Source organism: Narcine bancroftii, chromosome 4, assembly GCF_036971445.1.
Source record: "Narcine bancroftii isolate sNarBan1 chromosome 4, sNarBan1.hap1, whole genome shotgun sequence".
In the NCBI taxonomy this organism is placed as follows: Eukaryota; Metazoa; Chordata; class Chondrichthyes; order Torpediniformes; family Narcinidae; genus Narcine; species Narcine bancroftii.
In genome coordinates, this window is record NC_091472.1 from 253,868,586 (window position 1) to 253,890,361 (window position 21,776).

The 21,776-nt window shown below is 41.3% G+C and overlaps 1 long non-coding RNA gene across 2 annotated transcripts in view; it reads left to right on the forward strand.

Moving 5' to 3' along the window:
• Positions 1 to 16,016: 16,016 nt before the first annotated feature.
• Positions 16,017 to 21,776, forward strand: part of LOC138760100 (uncharacterized) — a 64,952-nt gene continuing 59,192 nt past the window's right edge. For both annotated transcript variants that reach the window (XR_011355404.1, XR_011355405.1), the window contains exon 1: positions 16,017 to 16,108. This is a non-coding gene — a long non-coding RNA (uncharacterized lncRNA). The remainder of the gene's footprint in view (positions 16,109 to 21,776) is intronic.

Below are 21,776 nucleotides of genomic sequence, written 5' to 3' on the forward strand. Positions count from 1 at the left end.
ACACCTCCAACTCCAAGACACACACAGCCTCCCCTTTTAAAATTCTGAAGGGGCCATGCTCTCGACAACCACTAGAACTAGTTGTCAATCACCTCCAACACACTCTCCTTTCCAAGGGTATCTTTCCAACCAAAAAAATGGGAAATGCAACATCTGCAGTTTAATTTTGCTCTTCATTTCCAGAGTCACGTGAACCAAGGATTTAACAGGTGCTGTTTCAGTTAATTGATTAATGGAAGAACGCCATTTAATGTGCAGACATGGACTGAACTTTGATCAATTCATTTAACTGTCCCATTGTTTCTTTGACTGCAGTCTCCTTCACTGCTCCAATCAAGCCAGACAGAAACTCAGAAACACAACATAACCTTTAACTTGTGCTCTTCTACAAGTTTTTGGGCTCAAAATTTAATAACTATAATCACTGTTTCCATTTTTCATTTCACCAGTTTTTGTTTTGTTCATGAATTCAGTGCAGATGTCACTCGTGACCAGCATTTGTTGCCAATCCCCAAATGACCTGATGATGGTGAGCCACATTCTGATGAAGTCGCTCTCACAATGATGTCAAGAGTATCCCAGGATTTGGACCCAAACAATGAAGGAATGACAATATCATTCCTGAGTGAGGATAGCATTCTTATCCACTGTCCTTGACCTCCTAATCTTGGGCATTGCAGATTTGTTGCGGAATGGGAGATGGTCGCCATAGGACTAGCCTTGGTGAGCAACTGTGTATATCTTGGAGGTGCATTAGTTATGGAGTGAAAATGCGAGGTAGGGGAACCAATCAAACAACATTCATTTTAATTCTGCTGTTGATATTTGTCAACCTTTATCACTTTGTAAACCTTAATGATCAGAGCCAATTAAACTAGGACAAAAAAATAATTAAAATAAAAAAAAACATTCATGTAAAACTGAATGTAAATTCATCAAAATAATTCAAACATATGAACGTCTCACAATTTCATAGTGAATATCAGCAGCCTATTCAAATTAACACAGGCATTGTAGAAGGATCCAGCTCTGTAGCACACAGAATGCTCCTACACTCAGCTGGGACTCTTTTGTGAAGAGAAGGTGAGGGTGTGCTGAGCTTAGGATGAGCGAGATGTCTGGGCTCTGCTTTCCACACTTCCAGCAGCTTCTGTCAATGTTATCCAACTTGCTAACTCCCCTCTTGCTTCGATAGATGTTTGACCTGGAGAGCTTTTTCCAGCATTTCACATCTTTTTATTTTAAAAATATAAACTTGTTCTGCTTTATATTAAGGTTAAGTCAGAAATTAGATCCAATCTTGTGTTTATCAGATAACAAAACATTATTTTAAATATAATGCCAGAATGAACATTGCACACTTTTTTTCCCATACTGAAGTCCTTGATGCCGTCATTGGAGAAATATGGCTGGATAGCTTCTAGATACAATGTGCTAAAACTGGCAATTGTTTGATGCTGGCAATATTTTTTTAACCTTTGTTGTCGTCGTCTTCTAGCTATCCACATCCTGTAGGATGATGATGGTTCCTTTCAGTCAGTTTGTGTGGTTTGATATGTGCATTGTGCTGTACAGGCCGATCCTTGACAGGCACTGCTTGCCACATCCTTGGCAGGTGAGGCCTGGAGGGACAGGAGGGCTAGAAGCTATGCTGCGACGCTTCCTGTACCTTTCTTCTGTTGCCTCTTTGAGTGTCCACAACTTTTCTGATGGTGTCCCTCCACTGCGAGCGATCTTGAGCTAGATCCTACCATGTTTTGGGGGCAATGTCAGCTTTCTTGAGCATCCCTGTACCATTGTCTCTGGCCTCCTCATTTTCATGTACCGCTGGACAGTTGGCCGCACAAGATGTCCTTGGGAAGTCTTCTGTCAAGCATTCCGACAGCATGTCTTGCCCAGCGCAGTTTGGGTGACATCACTAAGCTTGAAACTGCTGGCATTCCGGCTCGAGAAAGGACTTTGTCTCGCCAGGTGATCTCTATCAGAGAATGTAGGTGACACTTCTACAGTTGATCAAGCTGACGTAAGTAATTCTGATATTGGCACCATGTTTCACATCCATGTAGCAAGGCTGATAATGACAACAGCCCTGTACACCTTGCACTTGGTAACCCACCTGATGTTCTGTGACCAAACCTGATCTTTCAGCTGGCCAAAGGCAAAGCAGGCCTTTCTGGTTCTTGACTCAATCTCTACATCTAAAGAAGCTGAGGATGTTATTGTACTGCCCAGGTAGTAAAACTTGTTGATTCTTTGTAGCTTGATTCTTTGTAGTTGGTTTTTCGTAGCTTGAGCCAGTGGCTGGGTCATACAAAACTTCTGTCTTTTTCAGGCTGATTGTCAATCCAAAGCTCTTGATAGCACTGGCAAAGTGACTAGTGATCCCCTGTAAGTCTTCAAGAGAGTGGGCAACCAGTGCACAGTCATCAGCAAACTGTGGCTCATGAGCCACAATGTCCCTGACTTTTGTTTTTTTTTCTCTCAGTCTTGCGAGGTTGAGGAGCCGCCATCAACTCTCATTTATAGGAAGACCCCTAACTTCAGGACTGATGTGACATCCTGAAGAAAAACATCAAAAAATAGTCCAAACAGAGTAGGAGCCAAAACACAATCCTATTTTATGCCATTGCTGATGGGAAATGGGTATGACAAACCATCACGCACATTGATGCAGCCTTCCACACCTTTGTGAACTGATGGATGATGTTGGTTAGGCATGGGGGGGGGATCTGAATTTTTGTAAGTTTCCACTGGCATCTCTACCAACAGTGCCAAATGCTTTGGTTAGATCAACAAATGTGTCATAGAGAATTCTCTGCTGCTCAACACATTTCTCTTGAAGCTGCCTCAGTGAGAAGATCCTATCCACTGTTCTATGGCATGCTCGAAAACCACACTGGCTTTCTGGAAGGATGTTGTCATTGATGTTGGACACTAAACATCTAAAGAAGATCTTTGTGAGGTATTTTCCTGCAACTGTCAGAAGAGAGATGCCACAATAACTGTTACAATCTCTCTTTTCTCCCTTGTTCTTGTAGATGGTCACAACTGATGCATCTTTGAAATCTTGTGGTAGTTCTGCAGCTCCCCACAACTTTGGGAACAGCTGGTGCAGGCATGATGTCAGTGTGTACCACCACACTGGTAGATCTCTCCTGCAATACCATCAGGGCCTGGTGCTTTCCTGGGTTTTAGCTGTTTGATGGCTTTGATGACCTCCTGAAGAGTAGGGGGAGCATCTAGTTCGAATAATATTGGTAGAGGGTGTACTCTGCTTAATCGGTGATGTTTCCTGGTCTATTCAGCAGTAACGTGGAAGTGTTTTTGCATCTTTTCACGTGCTTTGATTTCTCAGTGAAGATGGATCTACTGTCTTTGTTCAGGAGTTGTGAGGTACCTTGTTTTGATGGACCGTATACAACCTTGATTGCTTCATAGAAGCTTCTTGAATCATTACAAAGGCTTGTAACTCCTTGGCCTTGTTTGCCTACCACTTGTCTTTCATAGTTCTGAGCTGCCCCTGTAAAGCTGATTTTGCACTCAAAAAGGCACATTTTTTGGAACTTGAGTTTGGGTGTTGAAGAAGACCTTGGTGTGCAACTGTTTTAGCTCTTAGAAGGTCTTGCACAGATTAGTTGCTCTCCTCAAACTAGTCCTGATGCTTGGCACTTGACATTCCCCAAAGTGTCCTGGGCAGCACTGTTGACCATTTTTAGTGGTCAGTAATATTGCTTCAGTAATATCGAAGTGTGGATGAACCTTCTTGTACAGTCAACGGCCATCTACCAAACACATACTGTGAAGCACAAAAAGGACACCTCTTGCATCGAAGCTTGGTCTGGCCATTCACTGCAACAGAACCTCTCCCAACCATCTTAAAACTCATCATGCTGGTGAATCAGGGAGGGGATGTCGAGAGGGTGGGTCTGGACCTGTGCAACCACCTACTCACCTAAAATCCATTCACGCACACGCTGTTCCTTTCTGAGCAGCAGGGTATCCTCAACACACCCAACTCCTGTAGTGACAGACAAGTTGCAAAGCAGTAAGCTTGACCAGCTGGGAGCCATAGTTACAGGCACTGGGGCACAGTGGTTGCACGTGGATTACAGACCAAATATCCGGTGAGGCAGCACCCTTTATGTCTTGAACAGCCCTGTTTAAGGAGGCACTACTCACACTGCAATAAGCGAAGGGTCTAGAAAAGGTGCCTCAAACAAAGCCCGCTCACACCAGCCTGGCCAGTCTGCTGCAGTTGGCAGGTTATCCAACGCTAGTGGTAAGAATCACATGCAGAATCTGATTGCCACCTCATGGAATATACAAACTCTAACCTTTATATCACTTTAACAAAAGCAATAGTGCCTCAGTTATAATGAATGAGTCACCATTTTCTCTGCCATTGTTTTTCATGGTTTCACTAAATATTATGTGGACACTACTTTGCCATTATTGCAATCCTGATTAAATATTAGCTCTTGCATAGAAGGTTAAAAATAATTTTAAATGCTTTAAAGGATCTATCAATTTTTATGAATGATCTGTTTTCCTGAAGATGGAGTTTTAGTAACAGATGTCGAGAATGCAACATTAACTCCTTTATAAATCCTTCATATTAATACCATTGTTGAACTGAATTGAATCTTTTATCATCTAAGATTTTTTGATGAAGTTTTTCGGGGTGGGGGGGGGGAAGTGTTGCTGAATCCTTGACAGATGTGTGGATCACTGATAAAGGAATGTGAATATCAAGTGCCACAGTATCAACACAGGGAACACCTTGCCATTTAGTGTATGTTATAAATTAGTCTATATAACAATAAATTAGTCTATATAACAGCAAAGATCAGAAATTGATTTATTCTTGGAAGTAATATGTCATGTTTGCTTTAATAAAGGAAAATACCACCAGTATAATGACCCTTTAACATGTTAAAAATAAAGTTCAGATTTATTGTCAGAGCACATACATGGCAGAATTACCACCAATTGGTAGGGCAGGAAAAAACTGTACTCAAGGTACATTTGTCAACAAAAAACAAAATGAAAGCAATCTGTGCAACTCAGATTATTAAAAATAATCAATAAAGTGGAAAAGCAAGTGTCCTTAAATGGGTCCCTGATTGAGTTGGTTGTTGAGGAGTCTGATGGTGTTATTTTTTCCAATGGAATATATTTATTCATTTCTATGTACCATTGCTGTATTCTCAGGCTCTCTTTTGATTTCCAAGTTGACATTATACATTTTTTTGCTACAGCTAAGGCTATCATAATAAATCTTTTTTGCGCTTTGTCCAGTTTACTTCTTGTATTACTTAGAAGAAAGTTCGCTGGATTTTTTGGGATGTTGCTTTTTGTGATTTTATTTAATATCTGGTTTAGATCTTCCCAAAACTTTTTCATTTTCTCACATGCCCAAATTACATGTACTGTTGTTCCCATTTCCTTCTTACAGCGAAAACATCTATCTGATACTGTTGGGTTTTCTTCTTACAGCGAAAACATCTATCTGATACTGTTGGGTCCCATTTATTTAACTTTAGGGGTGTGATATATAGCCTGTGTAACTAATTATATTGTATCATGCGTAACCTCATATTTATTGTATTTCTCATAGTTCTAGAGCATAGCTTTTCCCATTTTTCATTTTTTATCTTTATGTTTAGATCTTGTTCCCACTTTTGTTTGAGTTTACAGCTTATTTCATCATTTTCTTTCTCTTGCAGCTTGATGTACATGTTTGTTATAAATCTTTTAATTATCATTGTGTCTGTAATCGCATATTCAAAGCTGCTTCCTTCTGGTAACCTCAGTTTGCTTCCCAATTTATCCTTTAAGTAGTTTTGCAGTTGGTGGTATGCAAACATTGTACCATGAGTTATTCCATATTTGTACTTCATTTGTTCAAATGATAATAAATTATTTCCCAAAAAAACAATTTTCTATTCTTTTAATCCATTTTCTGTCCCATTCTCTAAAGGAAAGGTTATCTATTGTGAAAGGGATTAGTTGATTTTGCATCAATAGTAATTTTGGTAGTTGGTAATTTGTTTTTTTCCTTTCTACGTGAATCTTCTTCCAAATGTTGAGCAGATGGTACAGTACTATATTGCACTAGCTTTTCATCCCACTTATAAAGTATATGTTCTGGTACCTTCTCCCCTATTTTATCTAGCTCTATCTTGGTCCAATCTGGTTTTTCCCTTATTTGATAAAAATCTGATAGATATCATAATTGTGCTGCTCTATAATAATTCTTAAAGTTTGGTAGCTGTAAGCCCCCTTGTTTGAACCATTCTGTTAATTTATCTAGCGGTATCCTCAGTTTCCCCCCTTTCCATAAGAATTTCCTTATTATTTTCTTTAGCTCATTGAAGAATTTCTCTGTTAAGGGAATTGGTAACGATTGAAATAGGTATTGTATCCTTGGGAAGATATTCATTTTAATGCAATTTACCCTTCCTATCAGTGTTCGTGGTAAATCTTTCCAATGTTCTAAGTCATCTTGTAGTTTCTTCATTAATGGCTGATAATTTAACTTGTATAGATGGCCTAGATTATTATCTAGTCTAATACCTAGGTATCGGGTTGCTTGTGTTTGCCAGTTAAATGGTCATTCTTTCTTAAACTTTGTGAAATCTGCATTATTCATTGGCATCGCTTCACTTTTATTTAAGTTGATCTTGTACCCCGATATTTCTCCATATTCCTTCAATTTCTTATGTAATTCTTTTATTGATAATTCTGGTTCTGTTAAGTATACTATGATGTCATCTGCAAATAGACTGATTTTATATTCCCTCTCTTTTATTTTTATCCTTTTTATTTTATTTTCTGTTCTTATCAGTTCTGCCAATGGTTCCATTGCTAAAGCGAACAGTGACATCCCTGCCTAGTTGATCTGCTTAATTTAAATCGGTTCTTAAATTGCTTTGAACAGGATTTGAGTAATGTGTATCTAATTTTAAATGAATACATCAAGAAGGGAGTAGAAAGTTTCTAGCTAAAATTGAATGACCAAAATTGCAAGAAGAGGAGCAAAACAAATTGATAAAACCATTTGAAATATATATCCATTTACTGTCGCCTTCGCCATTGGACCCTTATATAATGCTTTAATCCAATTAATATATTTCTCTGGTAGGTTGAACTTCTGTAATACTTTGAATAAATAATTCCATTCTACCCTGTCAAAGGCTTTCTCTGCGTCTAAAGCAACAGCCACTGTTGGCGTCTTATTTCCTTGTACTGCAAGGATTAAGTTAATGAACTTATAGACATTGTCCGTTGTTCGTCTTTCCTTAATAAATCCAGTTTGATCTAGTTTTACTATTTTTGGTACACAGTAGGACAATCTATTTGCTAATAGTTTTGCTATTATCTTATAATCTGAGTTAAGTAGAGATATTAGTCAATATGATACTGGTATTGGTGGATCTTTCCCCACCTTTGGTATTACTGTAATTATTGCTGTTTTACATGAATCTGGCAAGTTTTGTGTTTCTTCTATCTGGTTCATTACTTCCAGGAGAGGAGGAATTAGTAACTTTTTTAATGTTTTATAGAATTCTATTGGGAATCAGTCCTCCCCAGGCGTTTTATTGTTCGGTAGCTTTTTTAATATATCTTGTATTTCCTCTATTTCAAATGGTTTTATCAATTTTTTGCTCCTCTTCTTGCAATTTTGGTATGTTCAATTTTAGCTAGAAACTTTCTACTCCCTTCTTGATGTATTCATTTAAAATTAGACACACATTACTCAAATCCTGTTCAAAGCAATTTAAGAATAAGCGTCTGATGGCAGAAATACAGATATTTTCCACAAGTTGTGCATGATTTGGGTACAACATTTGTTTCTCCATCCTCAAGCAGTTTTGCTGTTAAAGAACTTTCCAAGTGCAGTAACATGGGTACATTTATGCCATAGACCAGTGTTTCCCAAACTGGGATCCTTGGAACCCAAGGATTCTGTGGAAAGGATTAGGTGTTTCGCATAAGGAATGATGGGGAGTAAGAACGATCTGCGTGAGTGAAGCTGGTGACTGTGGGGCAGGGTTGACGCTGCGCCATTGCCGGGATGACATGCGTGGTGGTTTCTGGGAGTTAGCGGCAGTGGCATGAAGATTTGCAGCGTGTGCAAGGAGGGGGCTCCGAAGTACCGGTTTCCAGCCAGTAAGTGAACAACGAGAAGGGTGCACAGGTGGTGGTGTCTGAAGCAGCGGGGGGGTGGGGGGGCAGCCGGGCTGCGGTGGGGAGCGAGGAGCAGCATGGGTGGCTGGGGCATGGCAGGGAGCGAGGGGCAGTGGGGGTAGCCAGTTCTGTGGCGGGGAGCGAGGGGCACAGGGGGTAGCCCAGGCCCATGGTGGGCCTAAAGCTCAACCAAAGGTCTGAGTGGTAGTTATTCCACTACTGGTGGGTTTATTTACTTTCTCACTATGCTTGTGAATATATTAGGTCTTTTAAACTGTCATTGATGATTGGGGTTCATGATTTCTAAGTGCTCCCTTAAAGGGTTCAGTGAGCTAAAAAGTGTTGCTCTCTGTACAGGGAAATGCAGGCAACCTTAAATAGTGATAATGGTGGGGTCTCCATGTTGGATAATAAAGGAAGGTTCTTCTCGGAAAGAAAATATTTGGCACAAGAATGTGATTAGGTCAACAAAGTATGATAATCGCCTGAATCGTTGCAACAACATATTTAGGAGTCAATCAAATAAAGGGAAGTGATTAACCTAATCAGGTATCAATATCAATTATTATTAGAATTGGGTCAAGTATAAAGAATGTAGTACTATTAATATTCGTATAAATCACAAACTTACTGTGAAGACTAACAAAAAATATCAAACAATTACAAATGGAATCAGAGATACTTCTTGATTCATTTAAACTGAGTCTGTTCTCCAAAGTCTAATAGTGTTAGACTAGATTTTTATTAATGGTGCAAGTTATACAAAAAATTTATCAAACATCTTTAGTAGTTCATTTGGGATCTCAAGGAATACACCTTGTTGGTCAAATAAATCACTCTCTCCAATCAAGACTTCAATAATACAGTTAATTCCAACTTATCAAGAAATTGAAAGGTTGGTGACCAGTTGAGAAGTATAGAATTGAGTTCTGAATTCCTCTCTTCTGTTACTCTGTTAATTATAAATAGAAATGGTAAAGCAAAATTAATTAACCCGTGTATAAGAATATTATAGGATCTAAAAATCCTTGTGGGAAGGGTTTTTAATGCTGCTCTGGAGTTTGGTTTGGCCAGGGGATGGGAACAGGGAAAAGGTAAGAATAGAGCAGAGAGTGGAAAGGTTGATGCGTTGTGTAGTGAGTTTGTGAGGAAGGAAAGAAAGTGGAGAGATCATAAATGTAGTTAGTTGGAGGCCTTGATATGTGTTTATTTCAATGCAAGAAATATTAGGAATAAGGGAGAGCAGGATCAGAACATGGAATTACGATGTTGTGACACAAGGGCTGGATTGGCTGATGCAGGTACCAGAGTTTAGATAGGAGGTAAGCAGTGGGTGGGGGGTGGGGGGAAGGGTGAATAATAGCATCACTAATCAGGGTTTAGTATCACAATTGCAGAGAGATTGTCAGTGTGGTTGGAAATCAGAAACCAGAAGGGAACAACCACTGTATTGGGAGTTGTCCATCAACCCTCATATAGCTCTCAGGACTCCAAGAAGCAGCTAGTGGAAGATTTTGGTGCAGAAATAACAGGTTTATTGCTATGGGAGAATTCAATTTCCCAAATATTAAGTGGGACTTCCTTACTGCAAGAGGGATAGATGGGGCAGAATTGGTCAGGTGTATCCAATAAAGATTCCTGACACAATATGTGGACCAGCCGACTAGAGGAGTGGCCATACTGGAACTTGTACTGGGTAATAAACCTGGTCAGGTGACAAATTTCTCAGTAGGGGAGTATTTGGTGAAAGTGAAAACAATTCCTTGACCTTTACCATAACAATGGACAAAGAAAGGAGTAGACCAAATGGTAAAAAGTTTAATTAGGGAAGGGCTAATTACAATGGATTAGGCAGGAATTGGGGAAGGTAAATTGGGAACAGATGTTCTCGGAAAAGCACAGAAGTAACGTTGAGGATGTTTAGGGACCTCTTGTGTGGCCTTCTGAATAGGTTTGTCCCATGGAGATGGGGGAAGAGAGAGTAGGATAATGGCACTGTGGTTGACAAAAAAAAATCTCAGGGTTATTTGTAATGACATGTATGTACTTTGACAATAAATTTGAAATTTGAACTCTGAAAAGTGGTGAGACCACTAGTTAAATAGAAATGTATAAGAAAGTTTGAACTATATTAGTTTTTAATAAAAATTTGATATTTAAAGAATGGTATCTTATCCCCAAGAGTAAGTTTAGTCCTATTTTAAATCAAGCTACAAATGAGGATTTACTTGAATATGTTGAAAGTATGGTTAGAAATGGTCCAAATTGGTTTGAAGCAAAATATAATTGCAAGCCTTGAAAGTTCTTGTTCAGAATATGAAGAAAATCAATGATGAACAAGCAGCCAAACTTGATGTTTTTCGGGATATCAATAATTAAAGTTCTTTAGGTAATTTGGAGGAAATTATATGGTTCTTGCTCTAAATCTAATGATCCTGAAAAATTATTTAACATTGAAAATTGAAGACCCATCACCCTGACTATGAGCTTTTACCAAATTTATCATTAAAATTTTTTCCCTTTGCTGCTATGCTAAAATTTAAACAGAAATATTTTATTGGAGCAGCATCTTGTTGTAACAAGAACATAGTGAAGCAATTGTGAGTGGAGTCATTTTTTATATATATAAAAATATATTGATATATAAATTAATTTTTATCCTAATTTCTTTCAGAATTGTTATGACCTAATATCACGAATTTTAGAAAATGTAGGTATGTTTAATATTTATAATAAATTGGTTAGCTAGATAGTTGAACAGTTATCTGACTTTATTCATCATGCTGAGATTGAAACATTTCTTCAGATCCACTTGGAGTTTTGAGTTTTTTCAATTGGAGACAAGTGCGATACAATTATTGATTAATAATCTGAGTTAAGTGTAAACTAGAAAGCACCCAAAATATTGACGACTAAGAATTTGTGTGATTCACTAAGTCTTACAATTATCTCGCTTGATTGAAGCCTGTTTCAAGCATTTTAAATTGGAAGCTATTGTGCCAAGACCCATGATAGCAGTCTATGTGTGCCCAAATTTGAAAGACAAATTCCTGCGGCTATAATTAGGAAATTGATGTCTTTTAGATAAGCCAAAACCCTTTGATAATGCAGGAATTAATTTCTAAGATAAAATCATCAAAATTAGGAATTTGCAATGTGTGATATACATCAAAAGTCCTAGCTGTGTAAAAGAATTGATTAATTTCAAAGAAGCATGTCCTTAAATAAAATTGCATAATGATTCTGCTCTTTGGAAAGGAAGGTGTTTGAAATCTGGTCAAACTTCGACACCAAGGTATACAAATCAAACTTATCATAAATTCAAATAAATGGATTGCCTTTGATCTATGAAACAATCTTAACTTATTAGTCAGTGTGCTGTGTCAGCCCAGTGCAGCCTGCACTTCCGTGACCCGGTTTGCTTGTGAATCAGTTCAGCTCGCTACATGACTCCAACCCCCGCCCCCCCCCCCCCCCCCCCCACCAGAAGCAGTGTTTGGAGGTGCCATGTCCACAGTTTGAAAAGAGTTGGTATATTTGGGAGGCTGACTTCTCCACCTCGGGCCTCGAACAGTTACTGGTTGGTCGAGGTCAAGGTGTGCCGGTTTGAGGCGGTTGACTGTGAACGTTTTCTGCCTATCCCCAATGTCCAAAAGGCATGTAGTCCTGTTGTGTAATAACACCTTGTAAGGACACTGAAGGGACGTCTCATGCACACCTCTCCTTATGAAGACGTATTTGCAGTCCTCTTGATCCTTCGGGATGTAGAACGGAGCTGGACATGGGCGTGAAATTGTGATGGGTGCCAGAGTGCCTACCTTCTCATGAAGTTGTGTTAGCAGCGCTGAAGGTGTTTCCTCCTGGCACAAACTCTCCCAGGACTGTCAGTGAAGCCCCATGGACGATCTCAATGGAAGACCTGCCCAAATCCTCCTTTGGCACTGTGCGGATGTCAAGGATCACCCAAGGCTGCTCGTCCACCCAATTTGGGCCTCGGAGCTGCGCCATGAGGGCCGACTTCAAATGGAACCTTAACACCAGGCCATTAGACTGTGAGTGGTAGGCTGTGGTATGATGTATCTATGAACAGGTATGTGGCACCTCTGGAAACCAGCAGTGGCCCGGCGATGTCCACATTGACGTGGTCAAATCGTCTGTGTGTTGGCAGGAAGGACTGAAGAGGGGCTTTCATGTGCCTCTGCACCTTGGATGTCTGACAGTGCAGGCAAGTTCTAGCCCAGCAGCCAACCTGTTTACGTGGGCCACACCACATGAATCTGTCTGTGATCAGTTGTGTTGTCACCCGGATGGATGGGTGGGCCAATCCATGTAGTGCGTTGTGCCTGCACGTGGCAGAAACAATGGGCCTAGGTCAGCCAGTGGATACGTCACAGAGAAGTGTGGTTTCAGATGGCCCGAAAAGCATGCCTTCCAGCTGTACCCCTAAGACTGCAGTGCGGCAGGTTGGTATCTCGCCATCCTGCCGCTGGGCCGTATAGTCTGGGGGACGGGGAGTGGACAGAGAAGACGGATGTATGGGTCAGCGTCAGCCACGAGGTTGTTCTTGCCGGAAATGTCCTTGATAGCTGTCGTGTACTCTGAGATATGAGAGGTGACTCTGTTGCCTTGCCAACCATGGGTCCAACACCATGGTGAAGGCAAAAAAGAGGGGTTTCTGATCAGTGAAGACCATGAAATCCCATCTTTTGAGGAAATAGTGGAAATGGCATATGGTGAGGTAGAGGACTAGCACCATACTTCTGCTCCTGGGGCTGCAGGTGTCTGCTGGAGAAGGCAAGCCATCTCTAATATCCATTAATCAGTTGATCTAAGACGCCACCATGTTTGATATGTTGACTATGAGGGTGATGGGCACATCAAGGTGCGGATGCACTAGAAGGGTGGCGTTAGTCAGAGCATCTTTGGCCTGGTCGAAAGCTGTTGTAGACTCTGCATCCCAGCTGAGTTCTTTGGTCTGACTGGACAGCAGCTTGAAAAGAGATCGCATGATCCTGGCAGCTGAACTAACATTTTGGTGGGTTGACAGCTTGGCTGTAGTCGATTAGTCACTGGCAGAACAGCTGCAGGTGGGTTAGGTGCTCCAGTCGCAAACAACTGGCAATGAGGATGTCGTCCAGGTAGATAAAAATGAAATCCAGGCCATGCCCAATCCAGTCCATGAGCCTCTGGAAAACCTTTCAGCCGAATACTATACAGAGTGATGAGGGTTGTCTTTGGGATGTTGCTGGCGTGCATAGAGATCTGGTGGTACATCTGGACCAGATCAATTTTTGAAAAGATCCTCACTCTGTATAGATTAGCCATGAAGTCCTGGTTGTGGGGAACTGGGTACCCCGGTCGGCTGTCATGGTATCATTTAGCCGGTGGTGGTCCCCACAAGGTCTCCATCCCTCAGAATACTTCAGCACCATATGAAGCGTAGAGGGCCATGGGCTGTCTGAGTGCCAAATGATTCCCATCTCTTCCATCTTCCTGAATTCTTCCTTGGCGAACCATAGCTTGCTGGGTGTGTAGCGACGGACCCTGCATGGAGATATGGTGCTGGATGCCACATTTTGGGACCACTGTGGAGAACTGTGGCATTATAATGGCCAGGAATCCTGCTAGGATGTTGCCAAACTCGTTTCGCGATAAAGTTAACAAGTCGAGGTGGGGAGCTGGGAACTTGGCTTCTCGAAGGGTGAAGGTCTGCAGTTGACCAAACGATGCCATTTGAGGTCCACCAGGAGGCAGTGCTCTTCTTGAAGGAAGTTTACACCCAGTATGGGCTGAAACATGTCAGCCAAAGTGAATGTCCAGATAAAACGGTAGGAGCTGAACCCAAGCAGGATGGTCCACACCCCGTATGTGCGTATGCTGCTATTGTTGGCGGCAGTGAGGGACGGTCCCGACTTCCCTGCGTGGGTCACTCAGTCGAGCGGGGAAGACGCTGACCTTAGCCCGTGTCCATGAGGAAACGCCGCCCTGAATGCTGGTCTCATTGATAAAGGAGGCTGTTTTGGTGGCCAACCTTTGTAGCCATCAGTGACAGCCGGCCCCAAGGTGGACAGCAGTGGCAGGCTCCAGAACCCCATTTCTGATAGTAGAAACTCCTTGGCTTCAAGTTTGAGTCTCCACCTGCTGTGGCTGTCGACGGCCTCCTCGGTGGAGTGGGAGAAAGACAAGTCACTGGGCGTGACGCAGAAACTAGGTCAACAGACACCCTGACATATTGCTTGGCATGTCACAGGACATCTGCACAGGCTGCTAACCAGCATGGGTTGTTGAAGTCATCACACTTGAGGAGTAGGCGAATGTTTTCCGGCATCTGTTTGAGAAATATCTGCTCGAACAGTAAGCAGGGCCTGTGGCCGTCCATTAACACTAGCATATAATTCATAAGGGCGGATGGCGTGTGTTCACAGCGGGAAAGGCCAAAGATGTGGATAAGGAGTGCCTTAATTGCCTCATAGCTGCTGCCAGCTGATGGAAGAAGTCGATGATTCATCCGGCAGTCTCCTGGTTGAGTGAACTGACCATGTAGTAATATCTTGTGGAGTCTGCGATGATCTCCCTGACCTGAAACTGTGCCTCAGCCTGTTCGAACCAGACTAGCGGCTGTGAGGTCCAAAAGGTCGGCAGCTTCAGCAAGTCTGCATTCTGTGTGCTCATGTTGTTCATTGTGGGGTCCAAAATGCCATTTTGAACCGTTGGGATCACAACTGTGGTCAGTGTGCTGTGCAGTGAACGAAAGAAAAACCACACGAAAGCTGTGAGTGAGCTGAACCAACCAACCGACTTTACTGGAACTCTCCGAGAGCTTATGAGCAAGACCCCCACAATCCTTTGTGTCTCCCCCCCACCCTCAGGACTGTTGTGATGTCAGCCCAGTGTGAGCCTGCACCTCCATGGCCCAGTTTGCTTGTGGATCAGTGCAGTCTGCTACAACTTATTATTTCATTGCTCTTGAAAAAATATATGTATCCCACCAAGTCGTAAGGGGGCATGTTACAGCTAAATCTTGTACAAGATGTGTACAATTGTTTTGGAAGGAAGACTACCACTCCAAAATAGGTATGCACATTAAAATTAGAAGAATCAGACATTGTCACAAATATTTTTGGTAATATGACTGAGAATTGAGGATTCACATGCCACTGACATCATCTTCTGAGAAGAGGGAGAGTTTGCAGTTTTTGATGCCACTATTATGTTTGATGATGCCTGACACTGATTTAATGGAGAGGAAAAAAATAATGAATTCAGTCATTTGAGATATTTTGGATGTTACAGAGATTGAGTTTTTGATGTGGGATCAAGTGGTCCTGACAATGACTCGCTAATAAAGGTTGCTTATTGACATTTTTTACAGCTTAATCCATTGATTTGCTTAAAAAAATTGGCTTTCTATGAAATAAGAACAATATATCTAGTCTTACGGATGATGAATGAGATGAGGTGAGAGTCATATGCACTCTGAACAATGCACTCCCATTTTTTATTTGGTGTATCTATACTGTGGGACAAGTTCACATGTGGTTTAACAGATGAGCAAATTCAATCTAGGTTCAATAATGCACAATAGTTAACATTCAAGTGTTCATGGAAAAATAACCAGTCACTGGAATTGGCTTCTAAATACCATATATGTCAGAATTTCCACTTAAAATGTAGGTTTTGAGCTATACTCGCTGTATATGACTACCCCAAATCTGGCATTTACCACTGACCAGTGGTGTGATGCTGTCACAATATTTTAAAAGCAAGTTAGCCAGTAAAGGTTTACATTTTATGAGCTTATTTTAAAATAAACCACCATCAGTTCCTTTAACAGGCTGTTTAAAGCCTGTGCAGAGCTGTCGGCAGTCGGACTAGGTGGATGGATCCAGTGGGGGAGTGCTGAGACTTTGCTGTTAAGGTTTGGATTTTATACTTGGCATGGGGGAGCGCTAAGACTTTGCTAAGGTTTGGATTGTATACTTGGTAAATAAGATGACCCCTGGATTTGGGGTGAAATTTTTTTTTTAAGATTCAATCAATTACAGTCTTTACTCCAACATACATGGTATATCAGTATATTGTTACCCAGCAACCACATCACAGGAGTAGGTTTAGCATGAGAAGTGAGACAGATGGTGAAAAGCTGGTCCTATGTAGTGGAGACAGGTACATATTTTTGAATAAGCTCAGATGATGTAGTGTCGAGCGTGCCACAACCAATCAAAATTGTTTGATTTTGTAGGGAGTCACTCTTACCTGAACAATATCCATTGTCCACATCATTTAATCTGTCTGTTAAATTCACAGTGCCAAGATGTTCAATAATTTGCACAATTAAATGTGGATAAGGAGATTGATACATTTGTTAAGTTACCTTATGGGATAAAATCATCTCTCAAAATACTTTCAGGCCATTATCGCAATCATAACGGAAATTCAATCTGTCCATTTGACCAAGATGATATTTTTTCTCCTACTGCCTTGAAGGGGGCTTCCAAATGCTTGGAGTTATTTTGGAAACTTTGTAAGCAAACAAAAAATCTCCTGAAGAGTAACTGTGCGATTGCGCAGAAAGAAGCATTTTTGGGGGGTTGTACCCTCTCACAATTTTGACAAAGTTGAAGATGTTGACAAAGCTAGAAAACATAAAAATGACTCTGATATTCAAAGCAGGGTTCAATATAATGCTTGGTTTCAGCCAGGCTTTGCAACAGGGCTAACTCCTCTGAACCATGGCAATGAGAAAAGGCCCTGATGCAATGCGACCTCAGCAAGCCTTAACTTCAAGTGCACACCAGCTCAACACCTGTGCACTGAAACTTGCATGTGATGTCTTAAATTATGGAATAGGTGATAAATCATAAAATGGACAGCAACACCTCTTTGCTTCTGTATTATACCCACTAATGGAATGGGAAAACAATGGTCAGATAGTGGCAGCTGATATGGCAATTAGATTTGTGATTGCTCAGTTCCACCCACTGTTGTTAGACAGATGACTTAATACTGGTCATTGAACACAATGCTCTGTTGGCCATTCTTGAACCTAAATCTTTAATTCCCGTAATGGGATTCCCAAGAATGCAGGTGTGAACTATCTTCTTGCTCACATGTGATTATGACTTGGAACATCAAAAATCCAAATAGAATTATCAAGATTAGTTTGCAGAAACAATAATATAAAATGTAGAAAGTGCAATATAGATCCCACAGATAAATGAGGAACATTACGCCGTTACAGCAATAGAAATTGCAAGATTGATCAATTAAAGCAATTACACCCCCAGTTCATTATGCATAAAGCGTTTCCATCACAGACATTGACTTATCTACAAATCAGCGCTTCATCAAATGGCGTCATCAAATAGTTATGTTACTGTGTATTTATTTGGTGTTGCTGAAAGTAATTCTATTCAGACCTGGCAGAGCAAGCAGTGGAACCTTAAAGTGGAATATTGAAAGCAGCTACCCTCAAACTAAACAGCAGTGATTTGTGCAACTATCAATCAAGGTTCTAGTCAAAAGGCCTTTTTATAGTGGGGGGGGAGGTGGGGGCGGGAAAGAAAAGTGAATGTAAAGCCAGATATTCTCCACCTTTACATTGATTCAACTACCTTTATAAAAACGCTGACGGCGGATGCTAGATACAAACTCCGATACATCCGGGGGTGTAGTCTCACAGGTAGAGTGAGTCACTTCTTCTCGATCCATAAAGACAATGGTGCTGAATGTGGCTATTTAGGGAGTGTTGATGATGTCACGATGGCACTGTCAGCCCGCGGCCCAGAAGCCACCACCAGGGCTCCTCTAGGTTTAGGGATCCCTCCTGCGACCTGGAAATATCTTCTTCCTGTTCCCCCTTGCTCCTTCAGCAAGACAGCCGAGACCGAGGAGCAGGAGGTCAGTGGTAAATGCCAGACTTGGGGTAGTCATATACAGCGGGAATGGATGTGCAAGGTGAGGGGGAGTGGAGGGAGTCCAGCCCGCAGAGCGTGGAGGCCCAGCAGGAGCAAAGAGAGTTGGAGCCCGCCGTGCCGCCAGGGACAAAGGGCGAAAGAACCTGGGTGCTGAGATCCATGGCTCGAAAGGAAGGAGGAGAGATGCTGAGAGTGGAGAGCCGGGGAGTCCGAAGGGTGAAAGAGGGGAGCAAAGAGTTGGGCTCAGCCTGCCAGAGGGGTAGTGCTGAGCAGAAGAGCTGGAAGAATGAGCCTCAGGTTTTATAACAAAATCTCTTTTTGTTTTAATGTGGGATCAATGGCCGTCTTCGTTACCCATAATCCCCCGCGCAGTTGGAAATGCTTTGCCTTTCTCTGGCTGTGTGGGGATTATGGGTAACGAAGATGGCCATTGCTTGGCGTGTATGTTTGACTACATTGCAACAGCAGCGCTGCTGCACCTCTAGTCCCACTTCTCTTAGCTCCAGAGGTCAGCTCCTGACACCACTGTCCATAAAAGCATCAATGAAATAGCTTTATAAACCTTCTCCCTAAAAGGTTTGTGCCTATTTTTCCTCATTGAGCTGGCTTCAGTACAATATTGCTCCATAAACAGAGCTATAGTGAGACATAGCCCTACTCCTGTTATCTCTCTGATCACCTTTTGATTCTGTGTAACTTGCAGCCTCTGCACACACACCATGTTGTCTTCATTAGGCACAACAGTCCTGGAACCACATTCTGACCAGTTTTCACGTGCATGTACTCACCTCTCCTGTTCCTTCTCTGTTAAACTCCTGTGATCACTTGACCTGCCTGGGCTTGAAAAGGATCAGTTTTGTATCTTAACTGATGCAAATGTGCACACTGCTCCTAGTAATGCAGTTTACTAATCCTCATACACATTGCCATATATTTCAATCAAACTTGAAGCATTTGAGTTGAAAACACTTTCACAAATAGCTTAAGTTTCCTTTCACAAATGAAGCATTTCACTCTTCTAACTGACAAGATGTAGGTAGGTGCGAGCTATTGTGAAAACAGCAACCAACTCTCCCCAGTAGACTTTGGAAGGCTTCATGGATTTGTACTTGTTACATCACTGACCATGAATATAGCCATGTCAAGCCACTACAAATTTTATGGCAGTTGTGGGCGCCATTTCTGTTAACACAGCAATCTCCATTATTACTTTTTGTACACCGCATGCCATTGTTCACTTCCTAGTTCACATCAAAACATGGCATGATCTAGAAAGGCATCAATAATTGAAATGCAAGGATAGGTTCTTTCATGACATATTATGGTGACCAATCATCTCACCCTTCTTCTGGCTCATTTTCGCAAACTTAAAAGATAGTTAATTCTGAAATATTTTTATTAAAGAAAATTCCTAGTTTCTGCACAACATCTTTGAACAAGACATCTTTCATTTTGTGTGGCAGGAGATTTATTAGTGTGTCGTATGTTGCCAGCCCAATCCCTGTTGGAGGATTTGCTTTTTTGTTTGTTCAACAGTTGACAAAGTTCCCCACAGGAGGTTAGGAAAAAAGGTATAAATAAGGAGGTAGTGAAATGGATGCAGCAGTGGTTGGATGGAAGGTGTCAGAGAGTAGTGGTAGACAATTGTTTGTCCAATTGGAGGCCGGTGAATAGTGGAGTTCCTCAGGGTTTGGTCCTGGGTCCACTATTATTTGTTATATATATTAACGATCTGGATGTAGGGGTAGAGAATTGGATAAGCAAGTTTGCGGATGACACAAAGATTGGTGGTGTTGTGGACAGTGAGGTAGATAACTGTAGATTAAAAGGTGATTTAGGAAGGCTGGAGGTGTGGGCTGAGAAATGGCTGATGGAATTTAATACAGATAAATGTGAGGTGCTGCATTTTGGAAAGGCAAATTTAAATAGGTCATATACATTGAATGGTAGACAATTGAGAAGTGCAGAGCAACAAAGGGATTTAGGAGTTATGGTAAATAGTAGCCTCAAGGCTGATACTCAGGTAGATGGTGTGGTGAAGAAGGCATTTGGAATGTTGGCCTTCATAAATCGGTGTATTGAATTCAAGAGTAGGGAGGTTATGATGAAATTGTACAAGACATTGGTGAGGCCAAATTTGGAGTACTGTGTACAGTTTTGGTCACCAAATTATAGGAAAGATATAAACAAAATAGAGAGAGTGCAGAGAAGGTTCACGAGAATATTGACAGGATTTCAGGGTCTGAGTTACAGGGAAAGGTTGTGCAGACTGGGGCTTTTTTCTCTGGACCGTTGAAGATTGAGAGGGGACTTGATAGAGGTGTTTAAGATTTTAAAAGGGACAGACAGAGTAAATGTGGATAGGCTTTTTCAATTAAGAAAGGGGGAGATTCAAACTAGAGGACATGGTTTAAGATTGAAGGGGGAAAATTATAAGGGGAAATTTATTTACGCAGAGGGTGGTGGGGATGTGGAATGAGTTTCCGGCAGACGTGGTCAAGGCGGGATCATTGGTTACATTTAAGGAAAGACTGGATCGTTACATGGATAGGAGGGGACTAGAGGGGTATAGACCGGGTGCTGGTCAGTGGGAATAGGAGGGTGGGGATTTGCTACGGCATGGACTAGTAGGGCCGAACTGGTCTGTTCTGTGCTGTAAGTGGTTATATGGTTATGTTGGCAGATAACAATGTTGCAATGGCCCAAATCATCACTTATTCATTTATCTCTTCAATATTGCTAGCTTTAAAGACTATATTTGTTAATTTGCCTTACGTGTTCAATGGTTCAAGTTGAGTCATACATGCCAAATTTCCCAGTACAGCCAACTGGCATAGCTTTATTATTCATTTCCTATTCAACTGTAGCACACCTAAAATTGGCAAATGCAATGTCCCACGGGAGTTGACAGCCAGCAACATCCCTTACTGTGATTCATCCTATCAATGGTACATATTTTTCCCCCAGACAAACAAGATGTCATGAATGTTGTGAAGCTTGGTTTTTGTAAAGCCAAGTGGAAATACATGCATTGGTGCATGCTGGGATAAAGAGGCTCAGTGAAAGATGACAGAACTGAACAGCATGGAGGTGTTGATCTCCAAGTGTTTAGCATTGATTTCATCACAAAGACCCTTGGGATATATCTTAAGACTCTCATTGAAACAATCTGATCATTTCAGTATGGTACAAAATACTCTTTAAAAACATGACTCAAGACAAATGATCACATAAACTGTTGCCAAACATGATTTGGGGCAAGTAACATGGAAGGAAATGACGGTGTGCAGGTCAGTGGAACTAGGCCAAAAAACTAGGCCACAGACTAGAAGGACCAAAGGGGCCTGATTCTGTTCTCCAGTGTGCTATAGTTCTATGATATAAATTGGGGTAGCTCAGTGCTTTAGGGCACTGACTGCAGAAGAACTGGTCAATGGGCTGACTACCCATCATAATAACTTGTAGCTCACAGTTGGCTATGAGTTGCATCATGAGTAGAATTGTAGAATATTGTAAAATTGCAAAAAAGAAGTGTGAAATAAACTTCTAATGCCACGGTTCCACATTCATATTGTCCATCTACCAAGTTCAATCTATATTTTAGTGAATAATACAAGGATATAAAATAGTATAAAAACTAAAGTAATTAGGCATGACATCAGTATAACA